This window comes from Betta splendens, chromosome 2, assembly GCF_900634795.4.
Source record: "Betta splendens chromosome 2, fBetSpl5.4, whole genome shotgun sequence".
NCBI classification, from domain to species: Eukaryota; Metazoa; Chordata; class Actinopteri; order Anabantiformes; family Osphronemidae; genus Betta; species Betta splendens.
The window spans coordinates 24,423,134-24,446,109 of NC_040882.2; the positions used below are offsets into that span (position 1 = coordinate 24,423,134).

The 22,976-nt window shown below is 48.6% G+C and overlaps 1 protein-coding gene across 19 annotated transcripts in view; it reads right to left on the reverse strand.

Annotated features, from left to right (window-relative positions):
- Positions 1-22,976, reverse strand: part of LOC114851028 (adhesion G protein-coupled receptor L3-like) — a 160,724-nt gene that overhangs the window by 127,465 nt on the left and 10,283 nt on the right. For all 19 annotated transcript variants that reach the window (XM_055514571.1, XM_055514613.1, XM_029142548.3 and 16 more), the window contains exon 2: positions 16,048-16,134. The gene's annotated coding sequence lies outside the window, so the exon portion shown is untranslated. The remainder of the gene's footprint in view (positions 1-16,047; positions 16,135-22,976) is intronic.

The following is a 22,976-nucleotide window of genomic DNA, read 5'->3' on the forward strand; positions in this document are numbered from 1 at the left end:
ACCTGGGAGAGGAGGGGACGCAGTGTTTTTATGCACTCAGCCACACTTAGGGGAGCAGCATGAACACACACAAACACAGTCCGGTGACCTTGTCCTGTGTCTCTTCTGGCTGAGTGGCAGAATGTGTTTGGGTTGGACTCGGCGGGCGACCTCTGGGTCTAAATATGGAGGTCTCCCGGGCGGAGGCGGCCGCGTCGCGGTCGGGGATAGTTAGCGCATGTCAGCGCGCAGGAACACACTTGTAAACCGCAGCTTTCACGGCGCGGTGATCTGTTGCACACATGTAAACACGCACACATACTGTACCGCACATACGGTTTGCTATATTTGAGCGTCTGAGCTGAGTACAAGAATTTTAACTGTACACTATGGATTTAAACAAAGGGCTGGATAAAGCGAAGTGGAGGCCAACAACTGAATATAATTGGAGTGGAAAGGATAATAATGGCGGCGTATTAGGAACATGGACACATAGCTTCTCTGTCTATAACATACCTTAATCACCTGACGTAGCGTACAATCATCAGGACGTCTGACCTGGGTCCAGGCCCTAATTGCTCTCCGGTGTAATGCTATTCGTCCACTAATACCACAACCTCAAACACAGTTCTGCCTTTTGCACAGAGCGGCTGTAAGCAAGCGGACCAGTAATTGCCTTTGACTGAGTGCGACGCACCCCACACTGTACTGCATGTGGAAATCCTGCAGACCCATACGAGGCGCAGCCTTTTTAATGAGATTGCCTCCTGTTTATGCCAGTGGAACAACAGAAGGCTTTCTGTCGACACTGCTGGCCTTTCGGCAGTCGGTTCTGAGAAACGACGGAGCCACCAGGTTGTAGAGAGAAGTCATCTGCTCTTTACCTTTGACCAGAGTCACAATCATGTTATGATTGTAAATACTGTAAGAAGCCATCTAGTGTATTTGCAGACAAACGGCTAAAGGGTCATTCCTACACTCTCCTGCTTTAGGTACGTCAATGTCAGGTCGGCATTTAATCATCATTTGGCTTCAAACTAAAAGAGTGTCTGTTGTCTTTTAGTTTTCACTCATTTAAAGCTAAAAATTGGAAGCTTGTTCATTTGCTTAAAGTATTTGTATCTGACAAACAACATGTAAATCAGGAACAATTTCTGTGCAAATTTACCCTTAGGATACGTCTTAATATCTCGAGAGCCCCTGGCTGAATTACTATTAATGAAAGAGTCTATCTGAACTCCACTATGTACAACCTTGTAGTCGCCAGTATGCAGTAAGAATATACACACACACACACACACACACACACACACACACACACACACACACACACACACACACACACACACACAGCTATTTTTTTTATTGGAAAAATTAAAACAGACATAACATGAAGCCTGATTCTCATTTGTTGCATATCTAATAACCCCTGGATGTGCACAGACACCGGTGGCGATCTAACAGTGGCTCTTTCTGCTTTGCTGATTCCAAACCTCAAAGGTTTTCAGAGAGAATAATTTTGACTCCGGTTCTGTGGAGCTATCCCAGACTCACTGTGGGGCTGCCCACAGCTCGCTGAGGGGGGACTTTCCGCCCTCCATCTTTTCTCTTTTCATTTTCCTCATTTCATTTCTGTATCAGTCCGACACTGGAATGTTTCAAATTGCACACCACAACATCAGTTACGGGGGGACCGCCTTTAAAGCAAACTCTGAAACTCTATCCCACCCCCATCCCGATTCCTCAATGACTCTGGCAAAGCCAATGGAGATTTTTGTGCCTCTATAACTTAAGTGCAGGGGATCCATTTCAATGCCAGAGTCTGTCTTTTGACTTGGACACGCAGTAAAGAGGGGTCTCGAGGACTCTCCACAAGTCTGGCACGCAATTGCTGGACCAGTTGGTGTCAGCACAGGGGTAGTCGGGGAGCGGCGAGAGGGAAGGACCCGGCTCTGACACACGTCCAATACACACAGCTGATGCTTCAAGCTGGCAAGTCTGATAGCATCATCTGTGCAAAACATTAGTGGTGGATCGCATATTTATTACCCGATATGTCCACTGGGAAGGGAGGAAACATTACGACAGCAGCCAACCCTGCAATTCTCATGTCAAGAATTTCAGAATGGATATAGTTAAGCAACTCTTGGCACCGCTGGCCATACAAATTGAAAAATGGGGAAAAACTGAAGCACAACTAACATAATTACGGTTTTCTCTGATTAACAGATGACTTAGAAGTCCCAGTGCACAGGCTGCCTTCCCTCTCAAAGTCTGTTACCATGTTGAGTTTGAGAGGATTCGTCAAACGCCAGTGGAAACAGACCAAACAGACCAGTTAAGATAATAGAACTCTCAATGTGCAATGGTTTAAAAGCGTTCAATGCGAACATTTACAGTAAAGATCATAAAAATGTCACGTGAGCCGAGGACTATTACAACTCAAAATCTGCAAAAGCTCCACAGAAGTCAGTGAATTTAATGAACGTGAGGAATAAACACAATAGTAGCAAGTTATTTATGAAGTCAGACCCCATGAAAAGTTTAGAATGATGTAAAACAGTGCTGTGTGCAGCATGTAGCTCCCCGTGCCACGGTTCATTCTTCTCCAACACACACCATTATCACACAGCTGCAGTAGGTGTCACGTTCCCTTACGGTGATCAACACGAGTGCGAGTCACAGCTGCTGGAAATCCTCACTACGTGTGCATTTACCCACAGAATTACAAAAAGTTTATCTAGTAGTGATGTGGCCAAGTTTTCGCTTCCAACATAAAACATTTCTAAACTAATCATTACCCTCAACAAGTTCCCTGATTTCCTGCCTCGACGCTTGATTTCCCCCAATAACGCGGCTTCCTATGTGCATGTAAACAGTGTCTGCGAGGAGCGAGTTCCCCGCTGGTTCGGCTCCACCGGATCCTTATGCCGTCTACTCAGGAGCCCGAATTTCTAACAGCCCTATCATTGGGAATCATTCCTTTCATCCGGGTGACGCATCACAGCAGACGGAGACGCTGAGATGATTGATGATGGCAACGTGCACTGCTCCGCTCCTGTTTTCTCTTGTCTAAACCGTGTGAAGGAGAAGCCCACAAGCGTGAATCGCAATCATTTCTGCTCCAACTGCTGCAGCCTTATCTGCATATGAGCAGCATCTGCTTTGACCTCGCACGCTGCCCAGAGCCCAATCAGATGCATATCAGGCAGAACACATTCCCAGCGTGCATGTGGCCGCGGTGCGCGAGCCTCACCTGGGATTCAAACGGCAAAGACTCTGAGTCATCATAATGAAAACCAGGCCAATAAACAGTCAACACTGAATACAATTAAAGCACTTTTAGAGCAATGGAAGAATTGCAGCTGTGGACCGAGATAAGGATTGGGTTCGTTCAGAACCACCATCTCCGGTCCGGCCTTTCTTCTCCTCTTTCTTCACTTCTACACACCGTGTTTGGGCCATTAAAAGCAGTGCGGCTTGAATTTGAAGGACAACAACACCGGAGACATTTCCACATCTTCCCCGACTAGGCATTCAGTGGAAAACCTGGGACCCGTCACCAGAGTAGAAAAGACTCCTGTGAAGCGGAGTGACACAGAGAAATGTCCTCCGTTCAGTCCGACTCTGCAAATCATTATTCAGACACACTCGAGCGGTCCACGCCCGGATCAGTGCACTAATGCTGGCAGCAAATGGCACCAATAACTCTGCTGCTGAGCCGTTGCCTCCGTGCAGGCGATGCGGACGGTTCCTCTGACAAAGACCTCTAATGACATGAGACCAAGAAGTGGGTTTAGGAGGACCGATCCGCTGTGAGCAGGAGCTCTGACTTGGTGCACGGAGCAATTATGATTTTAATGACAGCTTTATTAAGAGGTACCTTGAATTTAATGCGGCTGGTTAACGATTCCGGAATCTCAACACTGCAATTAAGGCTGTGGATAATGTCTCCTGGTGTTAGCATAATCTAAATCAATCACTTCCTTGCTTTGCACCTGGATGCTTTTCAGCCATACTGAACAAATACGGTCAAGAAACAGCGCTTATGGCCTCTTGTGCTTTTGATTTGACCACAGCTGCAAATGAGAATCAATGAAAAAAAAGACTGTTTGAGCTTTTCATCATTTACTGCTTTCTGGAGTTGCTAAAAGTTGTGCTATCAATTCACAATTTGAATATTTAAAAACGCATGGAAATTAGCTGAACAAACTACTGTAGCAACTTTAACCTCCGCTCTGGAAAACAATCGCCGCCCACGTCCAGCTTCCACGTACTGACCGATTACGGCCGTTCTACCTGTGAATCACACTCGCATATTATATTTCCCACTAAATAAACACAGCGACACCCCGCACGTCAAGCAGAAAAAAAAATCACTCACTTTTAAAATTTAATAAAGAGCCATATTAGAATGATTGAAAATGAAATCATTTAGCGCCTCCAGTCTTTTGCGGCGTTGCTTTATTATACATCTGAAAAGCAATTTATCTGTTATTGCTTTCTAATAGGCCAAAATATCTTAGGTCACATCTTGGAATAGCTAGTAGAAAAAAAAAAAAAGAAAACACGGCAGCTGGGACGAGTCGTGGCAGTTTGTGGGTGTTTAAATATGCATATAATGTCTCGTCTACTGTGTGAAACTTGTCCTTCCGTTAAATGAATTATAAATACAAAAGGACCTCGTGCTGCTGTGAAAAATGAAGCACTTAGGCGACCGCAGCTCGAGGGTTCGCGGGGCCATATGGCTTCAGTGTTGACTGTCAATGGACGGACAAAAGGATGAACTCCAGCAGGTCTGTGGTTGCTGAAGAGAGAGACTGCTCATCACAAGCTCATCCTCAAGCTGTCGCTCGCGGCACTTTTACCTTTGTCCTCCTAAAGACCATAAAACGCTTTCCGAATCATGGCTCACGCCCATGTAGCTCGATTGGCTAAGAGCCTCGTTACTGTTTATCTTACACACGTGACAACAACGTGTAATTATAGATTCATATCCAGCACTGCAGGCCGCTTCAGGAAGTGAGACGCTCCCGACGCATCCTGAGTTCTTGGCAATAATCCAGTGGTTGGAGCTTCTAGTCGTGGACAAAGTAATGTGTCCCGTGGGTCTCCTAACTAAGTGAAGCGCATTGATTTGTTTTCCTTCAGAAAGCGAGTCACTGGGCCGGAACACCAGTAGTAAGCCATTTTCAAACCATTTGAGTATTTCCGAGTCCAACTAGTTATTAGGCAGAGGAGAAGACAGACTCCTTATTTACTCTCCCCAAGCAGATAGTTTCTGGGGGTCAAAGGTCAAACTGTCGTTAAGCAACCTTACAGAGCAACTCAATTCCAAAAGTCCACTTTTACTTTTCTTTGTTTTTTTTCCCATCTTCCCCGCATCATGCAAACGACACAGTCCGCTGGGTCATTGATTGGCTCCACGGCTTCAAACTGCAGTTTACATGGAAATGCAATGTCTGCATGGGGAGAAGCGTAATCTGATCTGATGAGCTCGGTGCGCATGGATAGAGCCTTTAATGTGCCTGCACAGCAACATGCAGGACATCACCAGTCTTTATTCTGCACAAATAAAAGATAGTGGATGGTAGATTCCGACAGACACATTTAATGACTCTGTCAAAAATGATGGGAATTCATAATCTGTTTAATTTGCTTTTATGAAACTGTTATTTTTAAATTCACATCTTTAATGTGTCATATAAAGGACACATAACATGATCACGGAGATTAAAATGCCTTTTAGTCAGTACCTCTGTAATGAATGTAAGAATAGACCAGAATAGAAACAGATCTTTCTTTTGCTACTCAGAGTGAAACGGGCGCCAAACAGATTATTCTTCAATCTCCCCATTTACCTTCAGACTTCTGGATAATGTTCTCCTGTCCACTAACCAGAGCCTATTTACAAATCACGGGACAAATGCCAGTTTTCTGTCTTTAGGGGACATCATGAAAAAGGAGCCAGAAAAACTACATCCAACATCATTTCCACATTCTGGCAGCACAGCTGGAAAACAATCACCAGGCCATAGATTATCCAGGCACACACACACGCAATGCAATGAAAATGAAGCATCTACGGGCAAGTTCGGGATCGGAGGGAATGAAAAGTAGGATACGCGGACAAACGGAAAAGGGACGATGGAATGAGCTTATTTACAGCATTCCCTTCGTTATTAAAGGTAAATATAGATCACTTTCTCCTGGGACGCGGAAAACAAAGTCCCCTTTCTTCGTCTCGGAGGAGCTCGTCCTGTAAGCACTACGCTGGAAATAACAAGTCCTCAGGTGAGAGCCCTCAGGGACGCATCCAGAGAAAGTGTGCTGCGCGTGTGATCGCATCCAGCTCGTCTCCAAATACTTCACCGAGCAGCGGAGGAGACGCCTGGCAAAGTGTTATTCCTGAGGTTTCATAGAACGTGGTGGCGTTGTCCCAAAGGGAGGCCACAGCGCAGTACATCTATACGAGCTGGACGTAGCTACTGTAAAACAGAGTTTAGCTAGAGATATAAATAGCAGTTAATAGGTTTTCTCTGCTCCCTGCCGTCATTTTATGTCCAGGCTGAAGAGCATCTATTTAGTTAAAAGCACAAGAAAAGGCCGGGGCCATTTTTCAGAAATTGATGATGGCTTTGCATAAATTATGCAAACTTTTGTCCTTGTGCCAAACAGTGCATCTACTGAATAATAATTACTAGAGGGACTTGGGGACGTGGGTATGCAGAATATGAAACACATGCCAGCGTCCCCTGTCATCTGTGGCCAAACCAAGGAGAGGTGGTTTGCAGAGCGAAGCCTCAAACATCACAACAGACGTGAGTTCAGATTGGCATTTATTCATCAGTCGGACGCTTTTCTCTCGTGGACGTGACCGTTTTACCAGTTTGGGCTCATATTTGCTGGATTGGCACCGGCTCAATCCAGCCTGGCATGTAAATTAACTATCTACTGTATGGGTTTATTGTCATGTTTAGTGGCTTGGATCGCTGTTGGACATTTACAAGAATTCCATGTGTGTGTTTTATTTATTTATTTATTTTTTTTTTTTTTTGATAAGTCAATGAAACGTTTACACTGGGGATAACAGGGTTCAGTGGAAGTTTATAAGAAGCAATGAAAGGAAGTATAGGAACTTATCAATAGCCACACGGACGCCCAGGGGATAAATTACTGGTAGAATAATTAATCAATTCATGAAGACAAATAAGAAATTGTACATGTTGATGCCTAAACTTGTGAGTGGGCGCCGACGCCAAATCAAACACCTGGCACCATCACAGCAGCAGAAGGAGAGTCGCTGGTTATTTGATGATGCAAATGCAATTAGCCTGCGTGCTAATCCGATGCCCCCCCTTTGGCAAGACAAAGGTGTCTAATTTCAGGTGAATCCTATCACTTTTTTGTATCAGTAAGTAGAGAGCAGTGCTGTGGCTTCATTAGCGAAATGGCTTCCTTTCATTTGTTCTGTGCACTCTAGTGTCTGATTGTGGGGAGGGTTTGGCCTTGAAAGCGCCACGGTCTTTGTTCTTGCTTTTTGCCGACATCAGAGCTTCGGCCCCGTTTTATTATTCATTCACTCACTAACAGAGTGTTTCTGAACAAGCCAACGTTGCGGGTACCGCGTGGAACACATGGGTGGGAGCGCCGTTGGCTCCGTCCCGTCGTGTGCTGGGGGGTGACGTGGGCCCAAATCTCACCGGTCAACAAAACATTGTGTTTCGTTTCTGGAAAACTGTGTTTGTCAGTTTCCTTTGTTTAATTCTTCTGACAATCTGTTCCATTGTGGAAACAAGGGAAGGAAACGGTTGATTGATTTATAGGAATTCTGTGGCTGTGGCGTTTGTCAGGCTCTTATATCAACAGCAGTACTGGTAGCGACATTGACTGTACCACAGATCGAGCGAGACAATATAATAAAGTGCCACGCATAAGATTTAATTATGTAAAAAAGAAGAGTGCGTGTGAATGTCAGTTCTCTGTAATTCAAGCAGAGACTCCTTGTCTTAATTCTCTGGCAAAAAAAAAAGAGAGAGGAGATTATGAAGTAAATAGAGACTGACGTCCTTAAACAGACACAGGCGCGTGCACGCACACACTCCTGCACACATCTGCTCATCAGCGAGCCTGTTGGAAACTGTCACATGCCTGGCAGGTTCTGGAACGCGGGCAGATGGCGCCGTACAATTAGGCCCACCAAATCTCTCAATCAATCTTCCCGGTGCCACATGAGGAGCCGGACCCGAGCGGACCGCTCCCGCTGCAGGAACGTGCTTGTCCAGCGTTTCAAGCGGCCTCGTTCCCGCCGCCGCCGCCTCCGCCCGCCGTCCCGGCTCTTCCCGTTCCGGAGGAACGCCGCTCTCCTTGTTTGCTGCTCCTCCATTGTCATTCTCCGCACGCGCTGTTCCACACCTCAGCTTTTTCACTGCGGTTTTGTTTTCCTGCACTTCCTGTGGCGGCCCTCGCCCAGGCTTTCTCTACCTTCTGTGCCCAGACTCTTGGCTTGTTTAACCACTGGCCTGAAAGCAAGATGATAATGAAGACAATGGGCAAGTGTAAGTGTTTCATTCACACCCAAATACTGTGAGAGGGATTTTTTTCTCTTTCTTGCCTAGAAATCCACAAAGGAGCACAATAGACTGTCACAAAGGAAGAAGATATTCCTGGCGTTTCACATGTTGTCCCATGTCCAGCGCACAAAAGGGAAGAAAAGCGATCCAGCACATCCGACACCAGCGACGGCTATCGGCCCGGCTGGTTAAACGAGCTGAGCTCCGACGCGGCCGCTAACGGGGATGGGAAACATGTGGCCCTGGCCGGGCCGCGAGGAGGCCGCCTTTGATCAGAGGCCCTCGGATGAAGCGACCTCTCGACGAGGAGGACACCCACGGAACCGAGCGCAAACACAAAGAGCGTCCGGAAACAAAGCCGCGCCGGCGCGCACGCACGCGTGCGCCTGGAAATCTGAAGATAATATTGACGCGCCGCAGCCTTTTGTGGGCAGAGATATGAAAAGTTGCACCACTGCTTTCCTTCTCCTGCATGAACAAATAGAACACTTCCTCATTTCCAGCAGCAGCGAGCCAAACGCCTCACTCAACAGTGGGCCAGGCGCCACCTTTGGACGGCCAATTCCGCTGTTGTATTTCCTCGACCTGTGACGGGAAGATGATTGCCAGACCGCATCCAGGGACGGTGTGTACTGGGGCGTGTTCACTCCCAGCGCAGCAAAAAAAAAAAAAAAAAACAGCACCTCCTGCACCGCTCCGCGACCAGCAGATGCAGTTGATAAAATAATGTGGCCTGCCAGCAGATGTATCACACTCCACCTAACTCGGGGTGGAACAACTCACCAATTCGAATCAAGGCGTCGAGCCAAATGACTGTAATACGGCAGCCGGGAGCAGAGCTGGGCTGCACGCGCGCGGAGAATGCTGGAAACGCCAGCTGCACCGCTAGCGCAACGTGAGCATTATAGGTTAAATTGGATTCTCTTTTTTATTTATTTATGTATGTATATGTATTTGTAGCAGAGACACGCCAGCTCCACCTGCACTGGATTCCTCTATGAATAGACAAACAGCACTGGCTTTTTGTTTGGGCTGTACAAATAGAATAGGAGATACAACACGGATCTCACTAGGAACTTACAGCTGGGCTAAGCCCCAAACAGCATAGACGATTTGTGCAAAAGTAGATTTTCTTTTCCTTTACCGGCATCATCCACCGTCGCATTCTGAGATTTGTATTTTTACACGAGCTTCATTCCTGCTGCAGGACGTGTAAACTTTGCGGGACGCTGGAATGTGGCAAGTTTCCTTCTGCAGCCCGTCACCGGGCTCTTGGTTCAGTGGGCCACTTGATTAATTGCCTCTACAATCAGGGCAAACCTGGAATAATCACCAACATATTAAATTACAGCAGTCTAATTAATTTAAGAGAGTTAAATTTGTTTTCAAAAGATTTCAACAGTACCGAGTTGGGCCGCATTAAATTTAATCTGTGCTTAATCAATTTTGCTGTATCTCAAACTGTATTATGCCACAGATCAAATGGGAATTCAATTTATCATCGGACTACCTCGTGCCCTTAAATCTTTCAAAATGAATTAAAAATCCTACTTTCATATGGGAAGACTGGAAAGGAATGGAGAAAAAAAATGCTGAAGTGCAATTATAAAGGCCACAGGAGTTCAGAAGTCTTAATGGAATGACTTGTGCACAAGCCAAACCCGTTTTCTCTCCCTCCTCCGGTCCTGTTGGGTGCCGTTTCCAGGTGTTCATTATTCTAACCGTGGAGAACATCCTGAGGGTCGTGCCATTCTCTAATTCCTAATTAACTGGCCGGAGCAGGGGTCGCGCTCGGCGGTGACTCCGGCCGGCGGACGGGACCGCTCGGAGTCCGGGGGCATTGCTCTTACTCACGTTTGTACCTGCTCATTTCTAATAAACCTACCGTAGCGTGTGTCGCGGAACCGCAGGAAGTGGGTCAAGCTTTGAGGAAGACAACCTAAAGCCCTCTGGAGGCTACACATTCTCGAGGCTTAGCACAACTAGAAACACCTGTGGACTCCGGGGCTTATGGGAAACCACTTTAAAAGGTTCCCACCAGGGTTATGTTTGCTTTGTACATGTCACCTATCTGTCAAGCTGAAATAACGACGGGGCAAATACAACAAATGAATAATTCCTGAGTTAATGCCTAATCAGGACTAAAGCTGTGTACTCATCAGTGGCATGTTTTTACAATGTCTCTGGGATTAGTCCTGTGTACACTCGCAGCTTTACCGGCACTCGGAGCGAACACAAAAGTGACGGCAGTGACTGAATGTCTGTTTGCTCTGCAGAGATCAGACGTGGCCTCTGTGTTGCAACGCGGGGCACCTGCAGTCTGGGAAATGGGTTTCTGAGGGGAATTAGAGGATTCTGATGAATGAACAAGACAGACATGAGTAACCCGGCCCAATATGCTGCTTATCTGCCAGCTTATGTTGCACAAAGGAGGCAGATAAGCTAAGACACGCCGGGAGAATGAAAGAATGGGGGGGGGGGGGCACAGGAATGAGGCTCGGGAGGGGGCGAGGAGAACATACCCAGGTCAGGATCTACAGGAGAGCGGTCATTCGCGACCGGGCCAGATGCTTTGAATCGGCGCAGAACAGTTAACCATTGACAAGAGGGACTGTGAGCGAGGGATCCATGTCCTCCATGGCGGTTCTGTTCCCGAGACCATGGAAGCAAAGCATAAAGTCATTAAGGCCTGCAGGTGCCCTGCAGACAGGGCAGTGAATGCAACACTAATCAATGAAGAGGAAAGCTGCGGTTGGTCCAGTCTTGGTGGACAGGTGATCTCATGCCACGTGCACGTCCAGTAGCGCTCTTTGAGCTCGGTGATGCGAATGACAGCGTCACCGCCCAATTATTAACTCCAGAGATTAAAGTTTAGACGGACGTTAACGAGACCCGCTGTCTGACATTGTTTCTTGGCGTTTCTAATTATTAACCTCATGAGTATGTGTAATACATTGACTCACACTCACTATGTGGCGGTGCTATGAGTGTGGGTCCTGTGCAGTCACCTGGAGGAGGTGCAGGGCAAAACCACAAAACTGTGATGTGACGTTCAGGGACAGCACATTTCGGGGGTCAAACGCGTCTCATTCCGTAGACTGACATTCGTAAACACCGCCTCAGCTCATTAGACATTTGCGGCAGGTAAACACGCCCAGCGTCTTCACAACCTTGACATTTGCACCGAAAATAGAATTTTTCATGTAGCAGAGATTTTTAACGCTGTGACCAGCGTTCGGCGTTTCCCGGTACATGAAGAGGCGCATCGAGTTCATCCCAGTCCCGTCTGAGCACTTCACAATAAGCCCTGAGTGACAAAATTGAACTTCAGCTTTTCAAGTGCCATAATTCCATCCCTGGTGTATATTACGCAATCACCCATAGTGCCAGGAAACAAATCCCATTGACTTGATTCCTATTTAATTATTCTACTTGAAAAATCCTTTCTCTGCTCCATTTTCTCTCAACCTGAGAGAGAAGAAGAAATTGCTTTACCTATTAAAACAAATCTCTACCTTTTGGAGAATTGCGTTCCTCCAAGCTTGTCAGTTTCCATTCACTGCAACCCACCATCAGCACTTACTTTCATTTAAAGCGGAGCAAATGTGGCACGCCACACAATGGAGTGTCACGAGGTACAAGCACTGTCTAAATTCGGTGTGACAGGGAAGGTCCGCGTATTCTGGAGACAACCTTGCCAAGATAACAGATTTGTAAACGGTAAAGAAAAACAATAAAAGAAGACACATGAACGCACCGTTTCCTGCACCAAAACAAAATACGACATATTTCTCTGAAAAACAAAGTGTTAACTTAGGCTACTCTGCACGCTGTCAATAGCGGCGTTCATCATAGAGCCAGCGCAGTCTATATATTGATTAAACCATTCATCACTTAAACTCTACAAGACATTATTTCTAATTAAAAAGAAAGTCATAAATTTGGGGCTTTACTGCCAGACTGGGGCTGTAAATAAAGTCTGAGGGAGGGCAGAAACAGATTGCAGCTCCTGTCCACAGTTTAGAGCCACCGTAAAAAGGACAGACGGGCGCGACGGCACCTCGGGGATCCTCTCGCACGCCGACCGCTGGCTTGACGGCCGCGAGGTGCTCCGCCTCATCCCGCATAAACAGATGCAAATCAATAATTCCTCCGCGTGTGTTTTTTTTTTTTTTTTTTTTTACAAGACAGCCGCCTCCTCTCGGCGGACGGCTAAGGAGCGGGACGCGCATACGGAGAACAGATATGCAAATTAAATTGTCATAAACCACTTGGGAATATGTGAAAAGAACAGCATTCGGTGTACTTGAAAATGATGTATAATCATAAGAGGTCATGAAAGAGTATGAAAGTATTCCATCACACAACTGGGCTGGCTGGCGGTGACAACGAGCTCCTATTATCCATCTGTGTGCGCATTTCTCCCCTGCTAAACAACTATTTTGCTGCCAAATATGCAGGCGCGGGATATTATTTAATGATCCCTGTTGATAAAGAGGCCATTAGTACGCCTACGCTGGAGCCAGAGCACCGGCGTTGGACAGGCGAACACCGCGCGCTCTCAGCGGAAGCCGAGGACACTTCACGTTTGACGGCTTCTGATTACCTCAGCGTGTTCGCCGATTGTCAGGCGGTGAACTCCCCTGACAGCGCGTCACACGCAGGCAGAGTGTGGGGTGTTTTTTGACGGGCACGCGGGGATGTCTCATTTCACAGGTGCTGGCCAAAAGGAAGGTTGGGAATAGAGGGAACCCGGAGGAGAAAGTGAAGTATTAGGCCCCCGAATCCTCAAACGCCAACAAAAGAATAACGTGTACGATCATTATTCATCCGTCTCCATCTTCGCTCCACAGGGCCCGTTTTCATCCACAGCTGCCAGAGCGAGAGCCGCGCCACTCGATAATGATGGAAAGGATGGGGTTATCAAATTTGGTTAACTGGCAGACAGACAGGTTTCCTGCCAAAGTGGGGGGAGTGGCGTCGGTCCTGGTGCGGGTCCTCCGGGGGGATGCGAGGACTAATGAGTGAGCTAAAAAGGACAAGATGGAGTGATCCTCTATAAAAAGACCGGCAGTAATCTCTGCCTCTCCTCTCGCCTTAATGTCCTATGAGATCCCGGCTCCCGCGTAATGCCGGCTGCCTCTGCACATCAAACACTGCTGATTAGAGCTGCACACCTTGCTGCAGATGAAGCTTTGGACAGGGTGCAGCCGCAGTTCAAGGGAGGCTCAGTGTTACCAAGACTCAAAGAACTAGTTAGCGGCCGTCTCCCCACACCAGATCCATTGCAGGCGCCTGCACTCTATCAGCGCGCGACTGCCACCACAGATTCGGTGTCTGCTTACCATATCCATAACCCGGCGCCTTGGAGCTCAAATAACATTGACGGTCTTTCAAATTAGGGCCACTGGTGCGTTGGATCCTTCTGTCATGTCAGATGAGATCAACGCAGGCCCAGGGGTGGAAGCAGCGCTTGAATCTAATCAACATCATCAGCAGATCGTCCTGTTCTTTTACATTAGCATAAAAGGTCCGGACGAGGACGGAGGTGTCCTGAGAGAGACGCCGCTGGAGACGCAGGGGCGACGGAAGAAGATGGAGAGAGACGCCCGAGCCGCTCGGTGAGTCCACTGTCAAAGGTGTCATGTTATTAAGTCGCCAGATCTGTCAGGGCAGGTAGCAAGAGAGCAGCGGGGCACAGCTCCCACTAACCCTGCATCCTGAAATGGCTCCATCTGGACCAAGAGCCATGTGGGCTTGTGCATGTGTGGGGCTGCCTCTATTAATTTCACACATCTGTCACACAATCATATTTTCTCACCTTATTCATCCTTAACGTGATGGTGCAAAGACTAACTGAGATTCCCATGCAGCCTGAATGTCCCCAAGTTACCTCCCCACCTACTGGGACACAATGACCACAAACACGTCCGAGCAGACAAACTTGCAGCGGGATGCGGTTGCCCTGACGACGGCGATCGGCAGGGACAGTCAACGCATCTCTGACAGACGCCGTGGCTTCCGAGGCTCAGAAGGCAGCTTTGGTGCCGGCTGCAGTCGCCCCAAGTAACAGGGCAACAACAACAAAGGCGTGCTAAGTCAACTACCTCTGGACAGCATTCAAATCCCCCACACCGCCGACTCCGGCCAAAGGCATCTCACTCCCACTCCATTCAAATGGCCTGTTTTGCATCATTTTGAGTAGGCCAGACAGGATGCGACTATCAAAACAAATGGCAGGGCTTTAAAATAACAGAACCAAAACCTGGGTGGGATGGAGCCAGTCATCAGTGACTACTATGGCCACACTAACTTGAATGGCTGGTGCTATGGGCAACCACGTTGGGCATGCAAAGCGCTGGGAAAGAGGTCGCAGACGTTTAGAGGTTTGGTTCTTCCTGCTTTAAGGAAATAAAAGAACAAATATCCCCCAAAATATCAGTTGATACACAGAATACGGCACCGAGCAGGACGATGAAGGAGAATAGACTTAATGTGAAGTGACCGTAAATTAGGCAAAAGGAGGAGCGTCGGATCAAGGCAGTAATTCCACGTCGGCGGCCATTAGGACTTTTACCATCAGCCCTCTGTGACTTTTAATTCATTTGGCATCTTTCAGCACCAATTCAGTATCTGATTTCTGAGACGCACCAGGACACACCGTGGCACCGCGGGACATGTGGAGCGAAGCAGCGGGTGCAGGACACAGTCGCAGCCAGGAAGGGGGCTCCAGAGGCCGAGGCCATTACGTCCGCAGCAGATTTACGCTGGGTCTGTGAAAAGCCCGGCCTCGCGCCGCGCGGCGCCGCCGCCCGCTGCTCCCAGCGCTGTGTAAATGCCAGAGCAACTCCTTTTTCACCTTGCAACTAATGTCGCCATTACCCCGATGTCAGCAACACTCGCTGTCCTCTCCTTTGTGCAGGACAAATCTGGCGACCGGGCAAATTAATTCTAAAAAATGGGATTATGCTGAAAAGCGCGTGTAGTCGCAGGGATTGAGCCCGAATGGAGCTCCCGATCGAGGTCCGTGCGTGCGCGCGGGTGTGCGGGTCTGTGTGCGGGTCTGTGTGTGTGTGTGAGGAGGAGGAGGGAGCCTATCATCCACGGAGCCCACCAGTAAACTCTGGAGGGCAAACAATCTCCCTAATTGAATTCAATCCAGCCTCGCCACAGGAAGCACCGAGGCCAGCGGCTCCATTTTGCATGGAGAGGGTTGGTGGAGAGGAGGCGCACCTGTCAATGAGACGAGGAGGGGGAGGGCTTTAGCTGTTCTAACAAGGGAGCCGAGGTACAGTAAAGCGAAGGGAGAGCGAGAGCAGACAACAGGGAGAGAGGAGGGTCACGGATGGAGAGCGAGGGAAATGGGAGCCAGCTGTGCTTTTGCATGATTACACTGAAAACATCATTTGCATCAGGAATGAAACCCAAACACGGCGCGTAGACACTAAGTGTGGCTCTCAGGTGCGACGCGTCAGATAAAAAAAAGGCACGTTACCTTTGGAACGACAAGGAGTTTGATTCTCGAGGGTCCTCTCCACAAAGCCGGCGTTTCACATCCCAGATAATAAAACCATGGTCGGCTCTGTGCGGAAACAGACAAAAGGAAGCGGTGAGGAGACGGGACATGACAGGTTGGACCTCGCATCCGCACAACATCACAGTGTCCCTTCAAAATAAGAGACAGAGCACATAATTGAAGAGTCCGGTGGGGGGAACTTTTAATATCTGCCAGAACAACTTACGGGGCACAAGCGCGACAGAGATTTGCTCCACAACCACCGCCACCTTCAGCCAAATAAATATATATATCTGCTATCTGCCGGCGCATTCATGCATTTTTCAGCTGTTGTCTGCTTCCACACTGGCGATGGAGCCGCTGTTCGGAGTGCTATTCAGGTCACATCAGCTTTTAATGGCTGATTTATTACAGCCCAACAGAGGCCTGGTGACGGGCTGCAGGACAAAGAGCCTGTTTTAAACTGCATTAACACGCTGCAGTAAATATCCCGTAGAGCATTAGCATTTTGATGACCACTTCCTCCAGTCACCTCTTGTACCGTCTCGTTTTCCCATCATGCACGCGCCGCTCCCCTGCTCCACCTCTTCGCCTCCGTTTCAATCCATCTTTCTGCTCGCGCCACCTCTCGCTCAGTTTTCGCACGATGAAAAAACCCCGATGGTGAAATTATGGATGGACCACAGAGCCTCCTGTGATTCAACGGGGGGAAATTTGAAACTCCGCGTCTCGCTCTGGGAGTTGAAGCAAACTATCTTTGAATTGTCTTTTCTAATTAAATCTCACCTGCGAATGATGGACACCAAAGCTTTTGTAATTGAGGTCTCTGCAGCAGGTTGGGGTTTTGAAAAATAAAGCTAAAATTAATCAGCAGTGCTATGTTTAATATGCAAATTAAGTTGATATTGCTTTAGACCTTATTAAAATTTAATACACTGATCTATTTGAGTTGTCCGTCACATGTCAACAGCTTTCACTTGCATATGCTTTAAAATTACCCGCACGCCCATAACTAAACAGACGAGCTGAGAAAGATGGCGTCTGCAGCCGCTTCCCATTGTGCAAGTGTCACTGATCAAAACCGTGCTGAGCAAAATGGTTCCATCCTTCCTGCAAATGGATGCTACAAACGGAAAAAAGCAGTCATTACATCGCCAAACTTCCAAATATCATCTGGGCACGATGTCCGACCGATCTTGGCTTGCGAACGAGTGTCGGGGCCGTGCTTCATCAAATCTGCTGTTCATTATGTTTGATCAAATCGGAGACTTTGGCGGGGGAAACAGATGCCCTAGGTCAGCGTAGCTGAACCGCTCGAGCTCGTTCGGTCAACAGAGCATCTGCCAGTCATTTAACAGGCCTGGCAGGGTCTGGAAAAAGAACACAATCGCACCATATTGCAACTATCCCAACCACAAACTGCTACACGATGGGAGTGAGAGTTCACACACAACAGAGTAAAAATGACGTCCTGGACAGTTTAATGAGCCGTACTTGGCTTCATCACGTCGGATACTGTGTTTATTCAGATTTAATTTACTGTGATTACACCAACGGTGCCGGTCTAATTTTACACGTTCACCTCGTATAAACCACACATTCACTCCTGCTCTCTCTGAACTTCCTCCCTGAGCTGGAGACAGTCAGAGCCAGATTCAAACCTGCTCCCTTATAATCATCTGTGTTAAAGCACTGGCAGGAGCCGGGATGCGAAGCTTCCAAAGTATCTTCAAAGGGTTCAGGGCTAGAGAAACATACACCAGGCAGTTCCAGGCACCCAAGTCAATCCGGCCCCATTACTACTGGGATGCGAGTCCAAATGCGCTTTCATTGAAGTAGGCACAGATGACCCAACGTGACCCCGGGAGGAAGCTTATTAACGCCACCCAGCTCGTTAGCGAAGGCACGACTCCAAGCAAAGGCATTCTGTGGGTTTGTTTCTGAGAAAGATATAATTTAATATTAAACATAGGATTTATTTGATCACTGCATACTGTACGTGCTTTAATGTGTCGAGAATAACAATGTACCCAGAGAAAGCTGGTACAATCCATAATTCTATAGATATGAATGTGATTAAACATTTACATATGAAGTACTTCATATTCTCTGAAGTACTTCATAGAATATTTCTATGAAGTACTTCATATTAATAAAGCTTTTTCACAACTATTTTTTATTACTGACAGCAGCTGTGAAGTTGGTGGTTCTGGTACCTGCTCTAACACAGAATACGTTTCGCCACCTGTCCTGCAGCTGCATCGTCGCCCATCTATCGTCATAATGATGATGTTCCCCATAATCAGCTTTTGGCCGCAGCCGCTAATGTAGTGTTTCCATTCGCGCCCTCCGTCGACCACCTACAGCGTTTTTATCAAGAGGAAGACTCCTGTTTCCCTGAATCACACCATGAAGCCCAACCTGTCAGAAGTCCAGAGAGCTGAAAGTGATGCGAAGGACTCCTGTTGCGCTGCCAAGGCAGCTGGCCAGGACCGGCGCACGTCTGCAGGCCAACCATTCCCCGCTGTGGCAGCATTAGCCCGGAGGATATGCTGCAAATTTATGGCATTAACACACTTTCTCGCTGCCGCACTATCGACTGCAGTTTTTCCGATCCCACGATGAAAGGAGCGTTTTTCCAATTAGGAAGTGATGAAACGCAGCGTGACTAACTCGCTCTCGCCGCCATGAACTTACACCCAAATCTGACTTCACGCTCGCAGGCCGGTTCACCGTGGAGCTTGGTACCGGTGTTGACAGCGGTCACCGGAGCAGCCGACCGTGTGTCTGACCACACCCGACAGAAGCGCTGGCTTCTCTGCCGCGTGAGGGGTTTTATCATCCGCTCCCATCGCAACAAGCTCCAGGGTGAGGAAGCAGGGAGAAGATGGGGTTTCAACCGTTAATATGCGGAAATCAGCTTTCTCCACGGTCGGTGAGGAAACAAACTGTAAAACATGAGGTCTAAAAAGTTGATGGAGTCAAATTATGAAAACATCCCAGGAAATACTCCCAAACCAAACCACAAGCTTGTAATAAACTACAAGAACAATGAACAGAGTCAATTATTCATTAGTATTGGCTGCTCCGTGTTGCCTTCACAGACGCCTCAGGCTTTTAAAGGTAGATAACTAATCATGACCATAACTGCAGGGGTTCGACTAATAAAAGCCCTTTTGCAACACGCCAAGAAGCAGCATCCAGTAGTTTTAATGCAAAACTGCTCCAGAAACTGTCATCAAAGGACAAAAACAGCACATGAGAAAGTAGCGGACGCATGCGGCACGTATGACTGATCCAAGTCGACAGCTTGTGGTGTGTCTCTATAAAAGCATTTACTGAGGCGCAGCGCCGTGGCCCGACGAAAGCTCATCAAAGAGTGGCTTATTTTATCAGCCAAGTGGAAAATGTGCTGAGAAAGAGAGGGTGAGGCCACAGCGAGGAAGTCAGCGAGAGTAACTGAGCCTTTGTGGACGCCGCTGACCCAAACACCCGCGTTACAGCCGCCGCCGCCGCTCACAACAAAAGCCCTAATCACACGAGCGGGGCTCCAAATTAAATGGCCCCGTGGCTGCGACACTGTAACTGACAAGTCGGCCCGCGCCTGCCGGGGTCAAAGGCAGAGGAGATACGGCTCATGAACAGGAAACGGATTAAAACGGTGGCCTCTTCAACGCGGAGCCGCCATGTTCACGCGCAGCACGCGCCGCCGGTGGCGAACGCTCACCAACATGGAGACGCGCGCGGAATTCATCCCCGCATCCGAACGTGGAGCCCTCCGCTCATCAAAAGTTAATTTAACCAATTACACCACACCTGCTTTATCTGTGCAGTAATCACAGTCAGACACGGGAGGGGACGCTCAGCAGCTGAAGCCAACGGGCAGCATTTATAATGCATGGGCTGCATCCTTACCCCCAAGGGTCACATTAAATTCAGGGAAGCTGATAACAATTGACTGAGGTTGTTGGCCACTGCAGGGACATAATGTACGGTTATGAGTCGGCTTCTCCTCCATTGAAATCCTCTCCCTCATCCTGTGGAGGCTTCTGCCATTTTTTTCAGCTCCCTCCGTCTTAATTCCCCCGTAGTTCTTATTTCTGTCCTGCACCGTAGGCTCACGGATGAGGAGAGGTTATGAGACGCGTACAGGCTGCTCCAGCGCTTCCCCTCAAGACTTCCTCATACGCAGGCCCTAATTGGCCTTAATTGGAAAAGGATGAAGCTTGGGATATGACTCCATATGCAGTGCGTGCGAGCCTGCGTTCCTCCGTGCGCCCGTTTGTCTGTGTCTGCTGGAATCTGGACCAGGCAGCGGCAATAACACACTCCAGGAGACTGCGTGCACATGAAAGGCTCTGTAAAGCGTTATGCATATGCAAGCTCACGTGCTGGAATATTTATGGAAATGTCATGTTTTAGGCCACGTATTGCTTCTCAGTGAAGAACAAGCTGTCTATTATCACATGATCTCACGCTTCTAAGTCCAGGCTTCGTCTTGGCCGGCCAATAAGAAAAAAAAAAGAATCACATGAAGCGTTGGGTCAGAAATAAGCTGTCAAGACGCCGTCCTGGAATATCATTATGATAATCACTCCGGTCTATGTCTGGGATGCATGCATATTCCCACCACGATCACCAACCTTGAAGCAAAACATTAAAGCCAATAGAGGGGAAAATTGTATGGATGACACTAGTGGGAGCTGACATCACAGGTCTTTCATGAGGGTGTGTTGTGTACACGTACAATCAGGCATTTGATCTGTGAAGGGTTACCAGCAAAAGGCTGCGGAGACGAGGGGACGCACTTCAGACGGCATCAAAAAGAAAGGAGGATGCATAAAACATTTGATAATGTATTGAATTAATTCTTTTCATTAGCAATAAACACGCTTAGTGCATCGTAGATGATAAGCTGCTGATTCCGTTTACAGAAATCTTCTCAACTTTTAGCGTTTTCGACCACGTGCTAATAATCAAAATTGTTGCCATTACTTTCATCTTAATTGGCTCATCCGGTCATCGAATGAAATGAACTTCTCAGCGTCATTAAGTCATATTCTAACTCGTGTAATTCTGCTCTACGGCCTTGTAGCCTCCACCTCCACTCCAACTTGGAGAAATCTGCACCTTATTAAAGGCAGGGGTCGGGTTTCGGGCGGTTTACTTCTGAATCCCGTTTCCATGTGCAGGCACGTGAACCCCAACCAGCCTTCGGTGCCCTTGCCCTCCCCAACCCGACAAATCTGGAACTCGACCCCCTTTGAACGGTGAAGCCGACCTACACGCTGAATATAACCTTGGCAGAGCCGAGGGGCGCGAGGTGTGTTTCCAATAAACTGGAGTCATGAGTGCGCTGTTGTGTGTATGCTTATGTGCAATTCAATTGTGTGTGTCTGTATACGCGCAGGCCTGTGTCACCGCGTGTTTATTTGATCACATGTGACTGCCCCGAGGTGTGCGTTTGTGGCTGTGTGGGGGTTCAATGGCCCAGTGTGCAGCAGGGGGCTCTGGAGTGTCTCAGCACCCGAGGCGCCGGGGACACGGCTTGACAGGTGTGTGCGGAGGAGCGAGCGGGCCGGCGGCGCCACAAAGTGCCCATTCAGGCTCGCGAGGAGACAAGCCAGATATCACAGGACCCCTGTGCGTCGGGAGGGGGGAGGGGGGGTCGGGAGGGGGCACGTCAACCTCGCGCTGCGCCTACAAGAAAGGGACACGGCCGCGTTTCCGCAGTAATGCTGTCTGCTGGTGAGCCACGCTTCAGGAGGACGCTCCACGTCTTAATCCAGCTACTGGATGGAAGTGCCCCTGACATTATATGGGCCAAATGTGTCAGAGCGACTGATGTATACTGGACTCTACAATGCAGCACCGTCTGCTTTTACTCGATTCATACCCAGTAGGTGTCCCATGTCACAAGGGGGAAACCAAGACACTGGAAGGAAACATGGAAAAATCCAAGTGCTCTGACTCATTGATTCATTATTATTATTCATTCACCGATAACAACCACTGAGCTGGTAACATTAGCCACAGCGTGACACAAGCGGCTCCGCGGTCCACGCGTCCCTAACGCGCGTCTGCCGAGAGCCTTTAAAAGCGCGGCGCCGCCAACGCCAGCGCCCATGCAGAAAATTGGACAGTCATCCTTCAGCTCTGACACGAGTCTGTGGGGGCGGGAGCACGCATCACGGCGCAGCACCCTACAGAACCAGTCCAAAAGTAATTGAATCCGGGATGAATACAGACAGAATGGGATGAGAGTTGGAAGGAGAACGCGCCGCGCGAATCGAATGCTCCGTTAGTGTCTTGGAGACAGATCCGCGGAGAGATGGGGCGAAAACGATCGGCACAGACAGGAGCTGAAAGGTCTGGATGTTTGCTGGGGTTGACAGCGAAGCGAAGGGCCTCGGACGTCCTCCGAGTCAGCCTGCACGTATGGCGCTGCAATGTACTACGCAGAGGAGGTCAGTGAAGAGACGCCCCCCAGTCCCAAGGGTACCTGCCCACTAAATCACATTTGTGGAGTCTTATTAAACATATAGCCCTGAGGAGAGCAATGGGATCTCTCCATCACCCGCAGCGGAGCAGCATTATGTCATGCTCGCGGTGACGGCTGCTTTAATGCCCGGTCGGCGCAGCCGCGCTCGCTTCCTCCCGGGGTTGCGCTCTCGTCGGGGTCGCCGGCAATAAGCAAATGTGACATCGCAGCAGCCGGGCTGCCTAATGCGCGACGCGGGGCAGCTTATGCTAGGAATTACTAGAAAGGAGAGATGATGGATGTCCGCCGCTACGCGCCGGCGCCGGCTCCGGCTCCGGCCCTGCTTAACGAGGTATGGATAACCTTTACGCCGCGCGCTCAAAGCGTCCCTAAAGCCTCCCGAGCCCCGGACGCGCATGCTGGACTG